At 57.6% G+C, this 16,285-nt stretch overlaps 1 protein-coding gene across 1 annotated transcript in view; it reads left to right on the top strand.

The window, feature by feature from the left end:
* ZFPM1 (zinc finger protein, FOG family member 1) overlaps positions 1 to 16,285 on the top strand; it is a 97,080-nt gene that overhangs the window by 36,285 nt on the left and 44,510 nt on the right. The window lies entirely within an intron of this gene.

Genomic DNA, 16,285 nt, shown 5'->3' with positions numbered 1-16,285 from the left:
GGGCTCAGGTTACCCAGAGCCCGGCAGTCCCAGAGCCTACCCACTCAGAACTGGGCTCCCCCTAGAGCCCAGCTCAGCCCCTCAGGGCCTAGGCCCCCAACCTGGCATTCCAGAGTCTAGCATTCCCAGAACTCAGGAACCCCCCCAGCCCAGCCCCACAGTGTTTGACACTCCTAGAGCCCAGCACCCCTAGAGCCCAGCCCAGTGCCTCATCAACTTCCCCCCCACCCCCAGACCCCAGCCCAGCCCCTCAGAGCCCAGGCTTCTCAGCATGGCACTCCAGAGTCTGGAATTCCCAGAACTCAGGGCCCCTCTAACAAGCCCCCCAGAGTCTGGTACTCCCAAAGCCCAGCACCCCTAGCCTGGACTCCCAATCCGGCCCACCCAACAACTTCCCCCTAGGTACCCTTGGCCAGGGAACCAAGAGCCTTACCTGTGTGCTGGTAGCCAATGGAAACGGGTCATGCAAATGAGCATGAGTGAGACCCAGGGATTGGCTGAGCACCGTGTGGGGCGGGGCTTCCTCAGAGAGGGTGGGGCCTTCTCCATTGGAAGCCCTTATGATTGGGTACAGTGTCCCAGCCCAGACCTTGCCTCAGTGGTGGAAATCCCCGCTTCCACTCCTGCCCCCACTCTGGAATGGTGGGCCTTTTTCCAAGCCTTAATTCCAGACCCACCCGTTTGTCTGGGTGCAGGAGGATAGACAGGCTGGCCTTTAGATAACCTCCTGCTGACCCTCAGAGCCCAGACACCCACAGCATGAATTGGGGGGCCAGGACTTGAATGTTCCTGAAATCAGCACTGCCCACTCTGACTCCCAGATAGGAACACCAAGTTCAAAAGTGGGATGGGGACAGCTCAAGGCCAGCCAGCTCCCCCTCCTACTCCCTTTCAGCACCTCCAGACCCTGTGTGTGCTGTCCCCCCACTCTGCCCTCCTCCGGCTATGATTTTCGTCCAGAATCGTGCTCTACCAGGCTCTCTGTAGCACCGCCTTCATGAATGACAGTCCCAACCCGTTTCCCAGACCTGCTTCCCGGTCTGTAAATGGGAGGGTCTGGTCTCTGCCTCCCAGAGCAGTTTCTGTGCCCTCCAGCAAGCCCTGTCACTCTCTGGACCTCAGTTTCCCCACCCACACAATGACAAGGAGGTTCTCCGGGGGTTCCCTACACTTTCTGTGCCTATGGCCTGTTCTAAAAACTTGGGGTCTTCCAGAGTTCCCATTTTCAGAAATTTACATGACAGGAGACCATATCTGTAGGAAGCGTTCAAGCAATTTTGGGGGACTCTCATTGTGTTCAAAATCACTTTGTACCCCATGTGATGTCTTGTCAGCAAGACGGAGTTCAGATAGGCTGGACAAGCCCAGAGCCTGGCCAGAGGCCCCCCCACCCCAGCTCCCACGGTACCGGCAGGGCTCCGTGACCCGAAAACCAGCCACAGGCGTGGGTGTTTTCAAAAATGCGTAAGTGGAAAATAGCAGAGGGGTGAGGAAGGAACGAGTTTGGGCTGAGATCTAAGGGGAGGAAACGAGGAGGGGGCCGTCAGGCCAGAACCAGGCTGCTACTGTGTGACCTCAGCTGAGCCCCTTACTTCCCTGGGCCTCTGTCCTCCACCCCATGAGATTGGGTGATGGTGCCTCTTGGATGGTAGTGTGACAGAGGGACTCCATGCACAAGAGTGACAGGACAGTCCAGGCAGCCTCACCTGGGAGGAGTCTCCTAACACCTGCCTGGAAATCTCTCCAAGAGGGACCCCCATTCTACAATCAGCTCTGTCTCCCCCAGGACAGTATAGGGCATATAGTATGTGCTCAATAAATCCTCCCTTGATTGATTTATAAACCTACTTCCCACTCCAGCCCCTGTCCCCGGAGAGCAAAGCAAACCCAAGGGAAAAAGGAAACTAGAAGAAAAAATTAGTGCCTGCAAGTGAGCATGTCATGGACAGAGTCCTAAAGCGCAGGAGCTGGGGTCCTTACCCATGGACAGCGAGGTCCCCATCCCTGAGGCAGGGCTGGGGTTCACCCCTTCAGGGTCTGGCTGCCTGGGAACTGGGACAGACAAGCTGACCTCTAACATACTGAGCACCTGCTGTGTGGGCCCTGGACCAGGGATCCCAGTGGCCTTCAAAGGCAGGACCTGGGTCCCTGCCCTCATGGAGCCCCAGGCTGGTGGGGAGATAGAGAAGACAAGAATCCCTAACAATGGAAGGACCCTCAGTAGCTGGGGGACTGGTGGTCAGAGAAGGATAGGTGGCCACACTGAAGAAGACTCTAACCTGAGACTGATGGGATGGCGGCGTGTGGGGGGAAGAACGCTCCTGGTAGAGGGAACAGCAGAGGCAAAGCCCTGAGCAGGGAATGAGATCTCACAGCAGCAGAAGTGCCAGCCCCCTGCCATGCATTGACCGGCACAGCTAGGGCCCAGTTCAAATGTCAGCACAGGACAGCCACATGGCCTGTGGGCCCAGCGTGTGAACTAGGTACATGGGAACCTCACAGCTCCTCCCCTCCTCTTCCTCCTTGTGTACCAGACTTCTCCTCTCTACTTACTTTGCCCTGGACTGATGGGCTTGGGGAATCCAGATTAAGCGAAGGTTTGGCAAGCCAACGGGTTTGGCTCGACGCTGTAATGTCCAGGCCCCGAGGTGACCGTCATCAGCATGGCTCTCATTCACCCTAAAGGTCAAAGGTCTGGAGCCACGTGGCCTGGGTGTAAATCCCAGCCCACCATTCACTGGGCCCCCTTGGGCCCATCACTAAAACCCCTGCGTCTCGGTCTCCTCTTTTGTGAGATGGGGTTGGGGCCCTCCGAGGTTGTGAGGAGACCATTAGGGGCTGTGTGGGCCATGCTTCACACAGGCCTGGGGCTCGGTCCAATCTCACTCAGTATTTCTGGGCTGCGGGGCATGCAGCTGGATGTCAGGGAAGCCCCAGTCCCCTCCTCGGGAGCCCAGCAGGGCCCAGCTATATGACCAGCAGCAGAAGTTTTACCAGGGCCATTCATGGGATGGGTCAGCTGGTCTGGCCTGCCTCCTGGGCCTGACACGGCCCCCAGCACCCCCACCCCTGTCCGTGGACACAGGACCAGGCCCCAGCAAGCCCTGGCATCAGTCTCCACGTCTGGCAAATGGCCTGAAGCAGTGTGGTGGTGGTGGGGAAGGCCAAGTCATTGCAGAGAGCTGTGCACATGGGTAGGGAGGGACTTGTGTCTCTGAATCCTCAAGGAAAGAAACAGGCACTTGTGGAGCACCTGCTGTGTGCTCCTTGGCACTGGGTGGCAGATATTTTTTAATTATAGTAAAATATACATAAAACTTATCATTGTAACTTTCAAATGTACAATTTAGTGGCATTAAGCACATTCGCAAGGTTGTGGAACCATCACCACTATCCATTTCCAGAAAATTTCCATAATCCCAACAGGAACTCTGTCCCCATTGAACAGTAAGTCCCCACTCCTCCCCCAGCCCCCACAGACTCCATTTCACTCTCTGTCTATGAATTTGAGGCTGATGTTTTAACTCCTGGTTTTCAGCTGAGGAAACAGACTCAGGGTAGGCGAGGGCCCTGCCTGGTGGGATTTGAACCCAGGCATCCCCTACTGCAGCTTCCTTGACATTGTAGATCTGGGACCCATGGGAATGAGGGGCACACAGGGCCAGGAGGTGCGGGCTCAGGCCCTGCAGAGCTGCCAGCTCCCCATGGGACTGGAGAGGTTTCTTAATATGTGCAATGGTAGCAGAGTAGATGTGCTGCTTGGGACCTGGCCACACCCAACAAGGGAAAAGGCCAGCCCAGAGGACCGACTTCTTCCTCCCTCCCCTGCACACCATCCCCGGAGCACTGGAGAAACAGCCTGGGGTGGTTGCCAACAGCCTGGACACTAGAATCTCCCAGGCCCTGGTGTGCTCCTGACCACAGAGCTTCGGGACAGCCTGGCCTGGAAGAGGAGGCGATAACTGCCCACCCCAAGGAGTGAATGAAATCCTGAACCCAGGCCTCCCTGGGCTGAGTTCCCACCTCTCTCCGGCTGCATTTCTTCAGTAAAGTAGGCAATGAGAGGCCTCTCTCTCAGCGGCTGTGGTGCAAACCTCAGTGCAATAGTGCCTGAGGGCCAGGTGCCCCAGAGGTGACAGAAAAGTTTGGAACTGAGAATGGCTCGGTGCCTGCCCGTCCCTCCTTGGGGTCTCCTGGCCCCGACTATCAGATGGCAGGGCCCTGTCACACTGGGACCCTGTCCCCTTCTCAGAAGCAGTCTGCCTCCGTCTGACATGGGGGGCTGCACAGCAACAGCTCCATTAGCCTCAACCCCACTCCCATCTATCAGCCTTACTGACCCATCTGGAGAGAGAATCTCTCTGGAGCCAGTGGCGCCCCATTTTCTTGGGCACTATTTCCCGTCTCCGCCCCAGGCCGCCTCTTGCTCTCTGTTCTATGCCATGGCCTTGGCTGCCTCTGCCATGCACCATGCCTTGACCACCACCCTCAGCCTATGCTGTGGCTTTGCCCCTTCACCTCCCACGAGTCACATGCCAGGGTCTTTGCCACGTGGCCCCAAGTGCGTTCTCCATGACCCCCACAGCTCATGAGTGGCCTGGCCCCTCCACACCCCGCCCAGGCCACGTGGTCTGTGCCCCCTCCCCCGGGAGTATTAGTAATCGGTCCTCAGAGTGAAACAATCTCGTGTAATCTATCAGTGGCTATCGGGCCCATCGGAGGGCGGGGAGTGGCCAGGCCCAGAGATGGCGCCAACCTCCAGCGTTGATAAAGTTTCCGAGCTGAGCGGAGATGAATGTTGAGTAAGTGCAGGCCGCGCGATAGGATGTGGACTTGGCAGGCCCGCAGCTCCGGCTGAAACCAATCTCTCCCCTATCAGCCGGGCTGGGCTTTCTCAGGCCCCGCTCTTTCTTCCCACCTCCTCCGCCTCCCCTTTCTCTGCCTCGCCCTGCCCGGCCCCTGCCCCTGGGGACAGGGGTGGGGGACCAGCCCACTGGCCGTGGTCCTGGCCTGAGAGAAGGGGCAAGCTCGGGGCAGAGGAGGATCCTAATTGAGGCCTAGAAGGTGGCACCCAGCTAGGGGCTGCCTGGAGGTGGTGGCCATCCACAGCAGCTGCACACCGGGGGCCATCCTGCAGTCCAGTGCCCACAGTCTTCTTAGCTTCCCAGGTGCCAAGAATAAACCCCCAGCCAGCTGCCTTATGTTCCAGCCCCTCCGCCTCTCCACCCATCACTGTCCTCAGCTGTAGCACCCGAACCCACCAACTCTTTCCCAATACCAGGATTTTGCATTGACAGTTCCCTCTGCCTGAAGTGGTCTTCCCGATTCACAGTCGCAGCTTTAATATTGCCTCCTTCAAAAAGCCCTCGCTGACCATCCCCACACCCACCTGCCAGTCTGCATCCTGCACCATCCTAGCTCTTCATGATATCTGAGATTCGTGTCCACCGCCGACCCAGGATGTTCACACATACAATACACACACACACACACACACACACACACACACACATACCCATCTGGACCTGTTTGCTCACGGTTGACCCAGCACCTGGCAGGTGTTCAGGAACTGGTAGGAGTCACAGTACTCCTAGGAATAACCCACATCTGGGGGTCTTCACCTCCTACAAAGCCCCTTCCTGTTCACTCCTCGTAACAGCACCACAAGGTCAATGCATCAGTACCCGCTTCCCAGATACGTAAACCAAGGCCTGGACATGCTCCCTAGGCCCAGAGCCATATGCCCAAGAGCCCAGCCCGGGCTCCGTTCTGCCTTGCCCTAAACAGCTGTGTGGACAGATGGCCCAAGGCCTGTGGTGGGACCAGGTGGGGGCTTGTGTAGTACTCGCTGCCTCAGTTTCCTCATCTGTAGAGAGGAACCAATTTCCTCACAGGCTGGTGCTAAGGGGGGTCCTGACAGAGCTTCATAAAGTGTTGAGGGCTATGCATGTATGTCCCAGGGATGTAAGCTAAAGGGGGTCACAACTCTTGAAGGGAGGGGTGCCAGCCACTGTGCACCCCTGCTGACCCTGTACCACAGCCGGGGAGGCAGGCAGATACCCCCATATGGTGAAGAGGGCCATACTTGCCCTGGGCCACGGAGTGAGTAGCTGGCAGAGCCCAGGCCCTGGCCTCAGGGAAGAGACAGTCAGGGGCTGAGGGCTGGAGTTGGGGGTCAGACATGTGACAGTCACATGGCGACTAGGGAATGAGGCAGAAAGGAATGCGAGGGATAGGGAGGGCTTCTCCAGGCCTTGGTCTATCTGTGATGCAGGGCCAGGAAGGGAAACTGAGGCAAGGTGAGGGAAGAGACAAGGCCTCAGGCCTGGGAATCTGCAGACCTAGGTTTGAACCCCCCCCCCACACACACACACACACACACTTCTATAAACAGAGAGAGAGAGTGGGTAGGGGAGCGCAGAAGACACCGGTTTCAGGGCAGAGCACCGGGGATGGGAGCAGGCAGGCCAGGCCGCCTGTCCACTCTCCTAGCTGTGAGGCCTTGGGCCAGTTTCTCTACCTCCCTTTGCCTCAGTTTCCCCATCTATAAAATAGGGTAACACTAAGTTGATGAGTTGGGGATCAAAAGTGCTTTGTGGTTAAGTCCTTAGAACTGTGTCTGCTGTGGAGGCCGCTCCGAGTGCCTGCCGCTGTGACTGTGACCGTTATTGCTGCCACTGTCTTCATTGTTGCTGCCGGTGTTCACTCCTGCCCCGCAGAGGCCCCCGTGCTGCCTATGACCCCTCCTGCCCCGTGAGGCCGTGCAGGGAGTGCCTGGCTCACCCTAGGCCCCTGCTGGGCGTGGCCCCCTGGGCCAGAGCAGTTAAGCCCCCCGAGTTCCGCCTGTCGGTTACAGCGCTGGCCACAGAAGGAAGTGGTGGTGGCTGGGGGGCGGGATATGGGTGCAGCACCCCCTTGCCGGCTGTCAGTACCCTATCTCCCCGAATCTCATCCCTCCCAGCCTGGAACCTCCACATCCAACCAGGCCTCAGTGACCCCAGGCAGGACAGGCCCAGCTTAGCTTCTACCAGTGGGGGGAGGTGGCATGTCCCTGTTTTGGGGCTCAGCCCCTGGTCACCCACCCTGAACACATGGGCTCAGACCCCAAGGCTCCTCTCTAGGACCGAACCAGACTCCCCAAGTCCCCTTGCCCCTGTGCCTCAGCCTGATTCCTGTGGGCGCCCAGGAGGCCCCCAGCCACACCTGGCTCTGAGCCAGGCTGCCCATGAGCAGCCTGTTTCTCTCCCATCACACAGTCACCAGTATTCATTAAGCACCTACTATGTGCAAGGCGCTGTTCCAGAGCTAGGATGCTGGCATGGGCTGGAGCCCATGGTAAGGGTTTGGCTTTGGCACTGAGAGAAATGGGGAGCCATGGGGGGGGGGTGCTTGAGTAGAGGAGGGTGGGTTGAGGTATGGGGGTTCTAGGTAAACATCCCCCATAAGCCTGAGTGCAGTGGGGAACACAGGTGTAGACAACCACCCACCAGAGAGTGTGTCCTTAGAATCTGCACTGACAGCCCTAGGAGGAAGGACCTGGGAAGCTAAGCACCAGGTGGCCAGGGAGGGTGAGGCCTAGGAGGGGGTCCTCCTGTCCCAGAGGCTACCCAAGTGGACAGCAGGTCTCATTTCTGGACCTGGGCCTGCTCTTGATTACAGCAACCCTCCCAGGCACCAGGAGGACACAGGGACAAATAGCCACATGAGCATGGTCACTGGCCTTTACCTGTCACCCACCCACTGTCTGCCGAGGGGAAGGTTTATTTTGTCCTTGACATCCAGGCCTCCCTCCACACCCTGAGAATGAATTTTATTGTATGTGAATTATACCCCGTGAAGATATTTTTAATTTGTTAGAAGCTGGAGTAGATCCCAGCAGCCCTTGTCCATCAGAACATGGTTGGTTCTGTGTTCTCAGAAGAGCATCTTGGCATTCCCCTGGCACTGCAAGTGCATGCTTGATTCTGAGAGCATCTGTTTGCCCTCAAATGGCCCAGAGTGTGTTGTGACAGCAGACAGCCATTCTCCTCCAGCCTGGCTTACATGGGACAGTTGCACTCACCAGCACGTGTGGGCTTGGCCTGGGTGCCAAGTGGGCTGTGAAGCTCACAGCCTGGCAGTTACACACAGCTATGATGGGGAGACCAAGGCCCCAGAGGTGCAAGGATCTCGGACTCAATGTCTGGGCCTCAGGAAGAGGAGTAGGGTGAGCTCCCCATGGCAGGATCCATTCAAGCAACATCTGGCTGACCCTTGGTGAAGAAATGGAGTCAGGCTGCTCAGTGCCCAGGTCTCCTCGGCTCCAGGCCTACTTGTGCGGTCGGGAGGGTGGGAGGTGGGCAGGCAGGACCAGTGCTGGAGGGCATCGGCACACACAGAGGCTCAGACACCCACTCTCCCCTCTGCGGGATGGGCTGCCTGCTCGAATAAGCCAAGATTATCTTGCCAACATCCTCTTTGTGGTCACCCTAGCTGTCATCGGGGACTGATCCTGGATTGATGAGGGCCACTGGCAGGCCACAGCAGGGGCCTGCGGGCCCCTCCTCGCTCACGCCTATTGAGGCCCCAGAGACCCTTCTGCACTCCTCTGGGACCCTGTGCCTCTCCAACCCCACCCTCATCCTCGTGTCCGTGGGTGCAGTTCTTGAGCATGGGGTACACACCACTAGGGCTACTGGGGCGGCACCTTCCTTGAAGATGACTACAGGGTGGTGTCACCCTTCATCCTCCCTCTGGGCACTGGGAGGCAGGCTGGGAGCGTCAGCCGACCAGCTCCTCCCCCACACACACACCCCCGCCCCATCCCGGATGAATTAAGAATCACACAAAGGACTTGCAAATAAATGTGAGGCTTCAGGGACACCCAGACTGTGGGAGGAAGAGTTCGCTGAAGGGTGAGGAGGTCTTCACTGGGTAGAGAGGAGGCAAGAGATTGTCCTGGCAGAGGGACAACTTGGGCTGAGTCCCCGTGGGTGAAGGGCCAGGGCAGCAGAAGGGGTTTAGTCGTCACCCTAGGGGAAGGGTGAATCAGGGATGCTCTAAGGCCTGGGAGGGGCACCTGTTGATGGACTGGACCCCACTCTGGCAGTGGTGTGGAGAGAAGGGGGCAGCTTCAGGCCACATTTAGGGAGGTGGAGTGGATGGTACGTAGACCTACCGAGATTGCCAATCTCCATGTGGCATCTGTGCCAGGCTTCAGTGTCCTGATGGGAAGTGGGCATGAGAGGACCCATCGGGAGGGGCATTCAGTGCTAGGGTCTGGCTGGGTGCCCAGGAGGCCCTCCTAGAGCCCTAGCCCCCTCCTGTGGGAGCCTGCACCTCTCAAGGGAGGTCCCACCCTGCTGCTGCTGCAAGCTCCTGGGAAGCAGTGGGCCAGGGACCTGCCTCTGTTCCAGATGTTAGGGGAGCTATTGAAGAAGTTCTGATTAAGTGAAAACCTTTCCCTAGGCTGTGTAACTTCCACTGGGGCCTAGAACCTGCTCCCTGTGCTAACCCGCCTTCCCATAGACCCCTTTCCTATCAGAAGCCCATTGGGCATGCCATGCCCCAGCCCCCAGTAGGCAACACAAGCCGACCTCACCAGCCATGAGACCGTCTGGGGCCGCTCTGTGCAGGGCCCTGGGGACACCCTGCCTTCGTTGGAGTCCCATATACTGGACTCCCTCCTGCTCTTCTGGGCTTGGTTCTCACCTTGCCCTGTCCCTACCCAGCACTCCCCTCTTCTAACCTGCTTCTCTCGGTCCACCTCAGCCTGAAAAGCAGCTCAGCTGCTTGTCGGAATTAAGCATAAAGTATAAGTCACTTGGTCTCGAGGGGCCTGGACAGTGAGTGGAGGCTGCATACTGGGGGGTGTAGCTAACAGGCGGGTGCTGGGCCAGAGCAGCCAGCTTCCCTGGTGCTCTGTGCCTCAGTTTCCCTGTATGTCAAACACTAGCCGGATCTCCCATATGGGAGGGGGCTTACGAGCACCCAGTCCTGCTCACCAGGACCCAGGGGAAGGAGTGCTTCACCAGAGGTCACGCTGCCTGCTGCCAAAAGGTCAGGCTTCAGACCCACTCTGTCTGCTGAGCCCCTGGAATGGCCGGGTCCCCATCACCCTGAGCTCCCACAGCACAACTCCCCCGGGGAAAGCAGGGCTGTCCCCACTGCCTCTCTGTCCCCGCCGTGGCCTGAGCTACCCGCTACCCAGCAGTGGGAAAGTCTGAATCTGTTGCTATTTTCTCTCTGTTATCGGGGCCTTATCTGGCCTCTGTGCTGCCCAGAGGCCAGGGTCTCTCTCCTGGCAGCACCATGCCCCCGCCCACCCACCAGCTGCCCAGGGCCAGCGAGACAGGAGTCCAGGCCTTCTGCCAGGCTTGGGTTGGGGGGGGCAGGTCTTTTTCTTCTGCTTGCACTGCCCTTCCCAGGCCCTAGCCCCTCAGCCACCCCAGGCTTGTCCACCCCCACCCCCAGAGGGTCAGGTGGCACCTGCCTGGAGAGTTGAAACAATAACAGTTGTAATGATAACCACAAGTCTGTGCTTAGCGCCCACTGGTACCACCTCACTGAACCCTGACCCCTGCCCATGACACGAGGCTGCTATCATCCCTGGCTTTCCGGAAACCAGGCTCAAGGAGACATAGCCTGCACAAACTCTCCATCCTCAGCATCCTGCTGTTCCTTCTGCCCAGAATGCTTTTCCCTGGCTCCAGTTGCAGGCAACCTCCTTCTGTCCCCTTCCAGATTGCCACTCGCTTATTGCCTCCTACAGGAAGCCTTCCCTGACTAACACCTCCACCTCTCTTTTGTGGCAATGGCCACACATATTTCACGTTTCTTTCTTGCCGGGAGGCCTTGGTCACTGCAGGGTCTCCAATACCTGTGGGGGTCTGGCAGTTGGTGGACTCAGGAAAGGTTTGATGAATGAATAAAGAACTGGGCTAGTGAGTCGTTGAGTGAGTGAATGAAAGAACAATGATTGAAAATGAGGTCATCAGAACCTAGGTCCACCCACAATCCAGGGTCTGCTTGGTACCCCTCCTCCAACTCTGCAACTCCCCTGGCAGGCCTGGATATTGGTGGGGGAGGAGCAGAGCGCGTGGTCCACCAGTGTCCACCCTGCCCCTAGGCCAGCTGGCCTGCATTCAAAATCCAGCCCTGACACAGGAAGGGGGGTGCCTAAGCAGGTGCCTGATCCTCTGTTTCCTTCCCCTGTAAGTTGGGACTATAGAGGACCTTCCCAGAGAGGCATAAGTGACCCGTGCAATGGGCAGACACAAGAGAAAGACCCGCACCCGTGGTCAAGCCCCAATCCAGGTGGGGGCTCACTGGGACTTGACTCTGGTTCTTTCACGTTTCCAGTGACCTGGAGGGGGGTGGTCAGAGTTCCCTAATTCTGACCAAGGTGCCTTAGCCCAGGGCCTCAGACTCTCCATCCAACGCTCTGAGCCATCCCCCATCTGCACCCACTTGGCAGATCCACCTGGGGGGCCGAAGTCTGGGGGGATTTTGTCCCTTCCTCAGCCACCAGCTCTAGCTTTCTCCAAGGCAGTCATTTAAAAGGACCCCCCCCCACACACAACTGCCTGGCCATCAAAGCTGAGAGGGGGCCTTTAATCGTTGCCGCTCAGGGACTTGGAAGGAGTTGGGATCATCCCGCTGCACAGAGCCTGTCTTCGTAATTCAGTTTTAAAGCATGAAAAAAGGGAGTTGATGAAATTCCACTATCAGTGCTGAGCCAATATGCAAAATATCTCACCCCCAATCAAATAGCTATTATGTTTTCATTTCCATTTCGGCGTCCAGCTTAATGAGCAGGAGACGGATCGGCGCGCGGGCGGCTGCTCATCGTGATAACCGGGGGGCTCCGGGCAGTGGGGGCCGTGTTGCCCTGGCTGGTGGTGACCACTGTTGTCACCCATGGGCTCCCCCAGATAGGTGCCCAGCCTCTGCAGCCTGCCAAGTAATGGGACCAGCATCGCCCTTGCTCTAGGTCATCCACAGGGCAAAGGGAGGCATGGGGCTGTATCTGGCACAAAGAAGGGCTATGGCCTGAGCCAGCGTCCAGAAAGGTGGCATGTTGGGAGCCACTTCTGCCCTGCCCATCCTCCCAACCACTGCTTCCTTGCCCAGACCCACGAGCAGGTCAGTTCACCTTGCTGGGCCTCAGTTTACTCATCTGTAAAGTGATCCTGACTTGGGCTTCCCTCTGGGGGGGTGTTGGGAGGCACACTCGCCCATCACTACTGGCATCAGCACCCTGCCTCCCCCTCCACCCCACCCCCACCCCCTTCCTGCTGGCCTCTCCCACGACTCCTCTGTGAACCCTGTCTGGCTGCCCAGGAGTGTGCCCCACACTCCCCACACACATTCCCCACTGTCCCTACACCCCTTGGTTACAGGGGCATGAAGGAGGTAAAGAGGACATTTATAACATGCTGAGCACAGGGCTCGTAGACGGGCGGTGCTTACTAATAGCGCGTCCTCCCCCACCCCACCATTTCCCAGGCCCTACTGGGCGGTGTGTGGTAGTAACCCATGGTGATCAGAGTTGATGTTTGGGTTGCACTTACTGTGTGCCAGCCCTGAGCTAAGCTCGAATACAGGTGATACCACATTTCATCCTGCCAGGTAGGAGCTGTGTGGTTTCTGAGCATAAAAAGGTAGAGTGACTTGCCTGAGGTCACACAGCAAGGATACCTCCTGCCTGATTATGGGTTGGCCCGGCTCAGCTGTTGGGGTCTCTTGGCAGAGAAGGTCCCACAGGGGCCAGGCAGGGCTCTTTCCTAGCACAGGGCACCCAGGGAAGTATAGCGTCTCATCAATGCCCCCAGGCCAGCAGAGAAACCTTCCTGCCTGTGTCCCAGGGGGATCAGAGACCCAGGTGGTATCACAGGGGCTGAAGCAAGGGTGACGTGGCACACTCTTGGGTTACTGAGGCGGGCATGGGGTGGAATTCGCCATGCCGCATCCTGGCTGTGGGCTTGTAGCGATTTGCTGGTTGGCAATTGTCTCCTGCATTATCAGAGCTGTTTTAATTGTGCTGGAACTGAATTAGCAGTATTAGAATAAATTGCCGAGGCCGACAGCCTCTTTCTTCACGCTCATCGTCATCCCTTTGTGTGGAGCAGGGGCCTTTGTTCTCCATAAATGGACCTGCCAGGAGCTCAGGCCTCCCTGGGTGGCTGAGACCCACCTGCGCGAGGCACCCAGTTGGGGCTGCTGTCCTAAGGGCCTGGCAGCTATGGGGAGGGGAGTGTCAGGTGTGTGCCCGGCATTAGCCGAGCCCCAAATCTCTGGTCCCTGCAGTCCCTGAAAACAGGTGGCTTCATACCTATTCTCCAGAGCAGGCAACTGAGACCCTAAAGCTCCATAGCCATTCAGCAGGAGGGGCTACAGCTCTGGGGCACCCCCTCCAGCTCTGCATGAGACCCAGAAGACACCACGGCTTCTAGAAAAGAGCCAGCGAATGGGCTGACCCCAGGACTGTGTGCTGGCCACAGTGACTGGCAGTGTCTGCTCAGGGCTACCCCACAGGAGAGGGAGTGGAGGCCAGCCTCCACTGCAGCCTCTGCTTTCCTGGCCCGGAGTGTGCCAAGCGAGGTCACAGCGGGTCAGGCCTCCCACCTGTCACAGAGGCACGAGTTGGACCGGTCTGGGGTGTGCCCTGCCTGCCGTGGAGCCTGCCCGTGTGGGCGCATTGAGGAGAGCACAGAGGCTTAGCCTGGGGCTGGTTCTGTGTGGTCTGAGTAATTACAGCTCTGAAGTGTCCTGGGGAGGCTGGGACTAGTCAGGAGCTAAATCCAGAGGTCTACAGCTGGGAAATGACCCTGCCACCTCTGCCGGGACTCCCCATGCCTCCCCAGTGCCCCCAGGATTAGGATCCATGCTTCCCCCAGCCTCTAGGTCAGCCTGGACTCCCCCCTCCTTCTTCCTCTACCACATCGCAGCCTGTCCGTGTCTGAGCCTTTGCACAAGCTGCCCCCTCTGCCCTCTTCTCAGCCGTCAGCCTCGTACCAATGTTGTCCCCTCTGAGGTCTGCTGATAGCATCTCTGCCTGTTTCTCTCTCCCTCTTTCTCTCTCCCTCTCTCCTCCCTCACTCCCTCCTAGCACATTTATAATTTTCTGTTGTTTCGGTTTGGGGCCCGTCTATTGTTTGACTGTCTCCCCTACCAGCCTGGAGGTCCCCTCCAGAGTCCAGAGGTCCTGTCCTTAGATGTTGGCAAAAGGCAGGAAAGGTGTCTGCCCCACCAGGAACAACTTAGTTTTTTACTGCTATAGTCAGCCGTCATCCACCTATGGTTAGAGAGGTAAGCTGAAATGCAAAGAGAAATCAGCTTTCCACCTCCCTACTCCATGTAAATTGCTAGATTTTGAAAGTAAGCCTGGGAATTCGGCTACAACATTGCTCATTCTATCATAGCCTCATGGGTCTCTCTGTCCTGCTGCCATGAGCCAACTTCTGTGGCACGTGTTGGACGCTGGCTGCTTGCACTGTTGTTACTCATTGGGCAGGCATCTAAGGTATCAGCAAGCCCCCATCTCCCTCTGTCAGCCACCCAGTCAACTCCTTTCACCCCTAGAAAACCTGGGCAAAGGAGGAGTGTGAGGGCACCAGCAATGAGATTTAGTGAGAAGCTCCTGAAACTGGACACATTTCGGTCCCTCCGTGTGTTTTTCCAGGGAGAAGGCACTGGATTTCATCAGATTCCCAGAGGGGTCCTAACATACAAAAGGTCAGGAACCACCAGCCACAGAGGTGTGAATCCTAAGCAAGTCTCCCTCTGCCATTACTTGCTTGCCTCCGGGGATGGGGAGCTCAGCCCTTAAGAAGTGGCCATTCCATTCCTCCCAGATCAGGCCTTACTTCTGTGCCTTCCGTTGCTGTCACCAGCCAGAGCAAGCCCCATTGCACTCCATCAGGCGCCTTTGATGTCTGAATGTGCAGATGTTGCCGTGGCTTCTAGACTTTTATTCCTGCTTGTTTTCTTCAGCAGCAAGAGGGCCTGGCTGCTTCAGGCTCAGTGGCCTGGGCCCAGAAGCGCACCCCCACTCCTGAGTAGACGCAGCTGGGTTCCATGAGTCAGGATCCTCCCCCACGCCACGGTTGGAGGATGGGTGTCATCTCCCTGGTGACCAGTGGGTGGGGAGCTCAGGGCAGGTGGCTGCATGGGAGGAACTTGGGGAGGTACAGTTAAGTCCTCACTTGGCGTCCTCTGACTTTAAGTGAAATGACATGTAATGAAACCAATTTTAACCAAGGCTACCTGATATAAACCATCATTAGATTTCTATAGCATATCATCAACATTATAAGGACACAATGTTAATCAAGGATCTGCTATAATTCAGGCAGGAGGCAGCCCCAACCTAGTAGCTGTCTCAGGGCCCAGGCTGAGACAGACAGTGATGGAAGGGGCCTAGGAGATTTGGGGAGCTGGTGGGGGTCCATACATCATGCCTTGGGAGACCTTGTTCACCACTGTTCTCTCTGCACATCACATTGGCACCATCTGTCTGACCTCGGGGCAGAGGTTGCCACCCTGGCCCGCATTCAGGGGCCCTGGCGGGTCCAGCCAGCTTCAACACCCTCACAGGGGATCTGGGGTCAGGTCACCTGGAGTCTCACCTGCCTTCTCACCTGTATGGGCTCTGTGGGGCACCCCCTGTAAGAGCCTCTAAGGGAGGATGCGGACTGGAATTAGGGGGCCCCAGACCTGTGACTTTCCAGCCCCCAGAGGTTGACTGCAGACACCTGTGCGTTCACCTACGCCCCATCAACCATTGATGCCTTTAGCGTCTCTGAGCGCTTCCTGTGTGCTGGGCGCTGGGGCCCACCGTTGAGAAGCTCAGAATCTGAGTGTGGGGTGCTTCCTAGAGGAGGGGTCTGGGGCAGAGGGAATAGCTATGCAAGGCCCAGGAGGTGCTTACCCATGGAGGCTGTGGATGCACACTGGGGCTCTGCGAACCCCTGAAGTGTGTACCTGTGGGACGGGGATGGCCGCAGCATTTGTGTAACCCCCGAGGGCTCCTGACCTAGAAGAGTCCCCGTAGCTGCTCCCATGGCTTGGAGCAGAGTGGAGGGGAGAAGCTGGGACCGTTGTCCTGGGAAGAGCAGTTTGTGGGGGCAACAGAGGCTGCAGGGCAAGTGAGGTGGGGCAGGCGGGCCAGTGACCCCCAGGCATTGGAATTGTTGCAGGGTTTGGGCTGCTATAGGGTGGGGTTCACACATCAAGGCTTGAGGGACCCTGAGCGAGCCCCCACACCGATGGCTGCCCTTTCATGGCCTCTGACCCCATGGGGTGG

The sequence above is a fragment of the Hipposideros armiger genome, unplaced genomic scaffold, assembly GCF_001890085.2.
Source record: "Hipposideros armiger isolate ML-2016 unplaced genomic scaffold, ASM189008v1 scaffold_224, whole genome shotgun sequence".
NCBI lineage: Eukaryota > Metazoa > Chordata > Mammalia > Chiroptera > Hipposideridae > Hipposideros > Hipposideros armiger.
The sequence above is the reverse complement of the archived record's forward strand: the minus strand, read 5'-3'. Positions and strand labels throughout refer to the sequence as shown.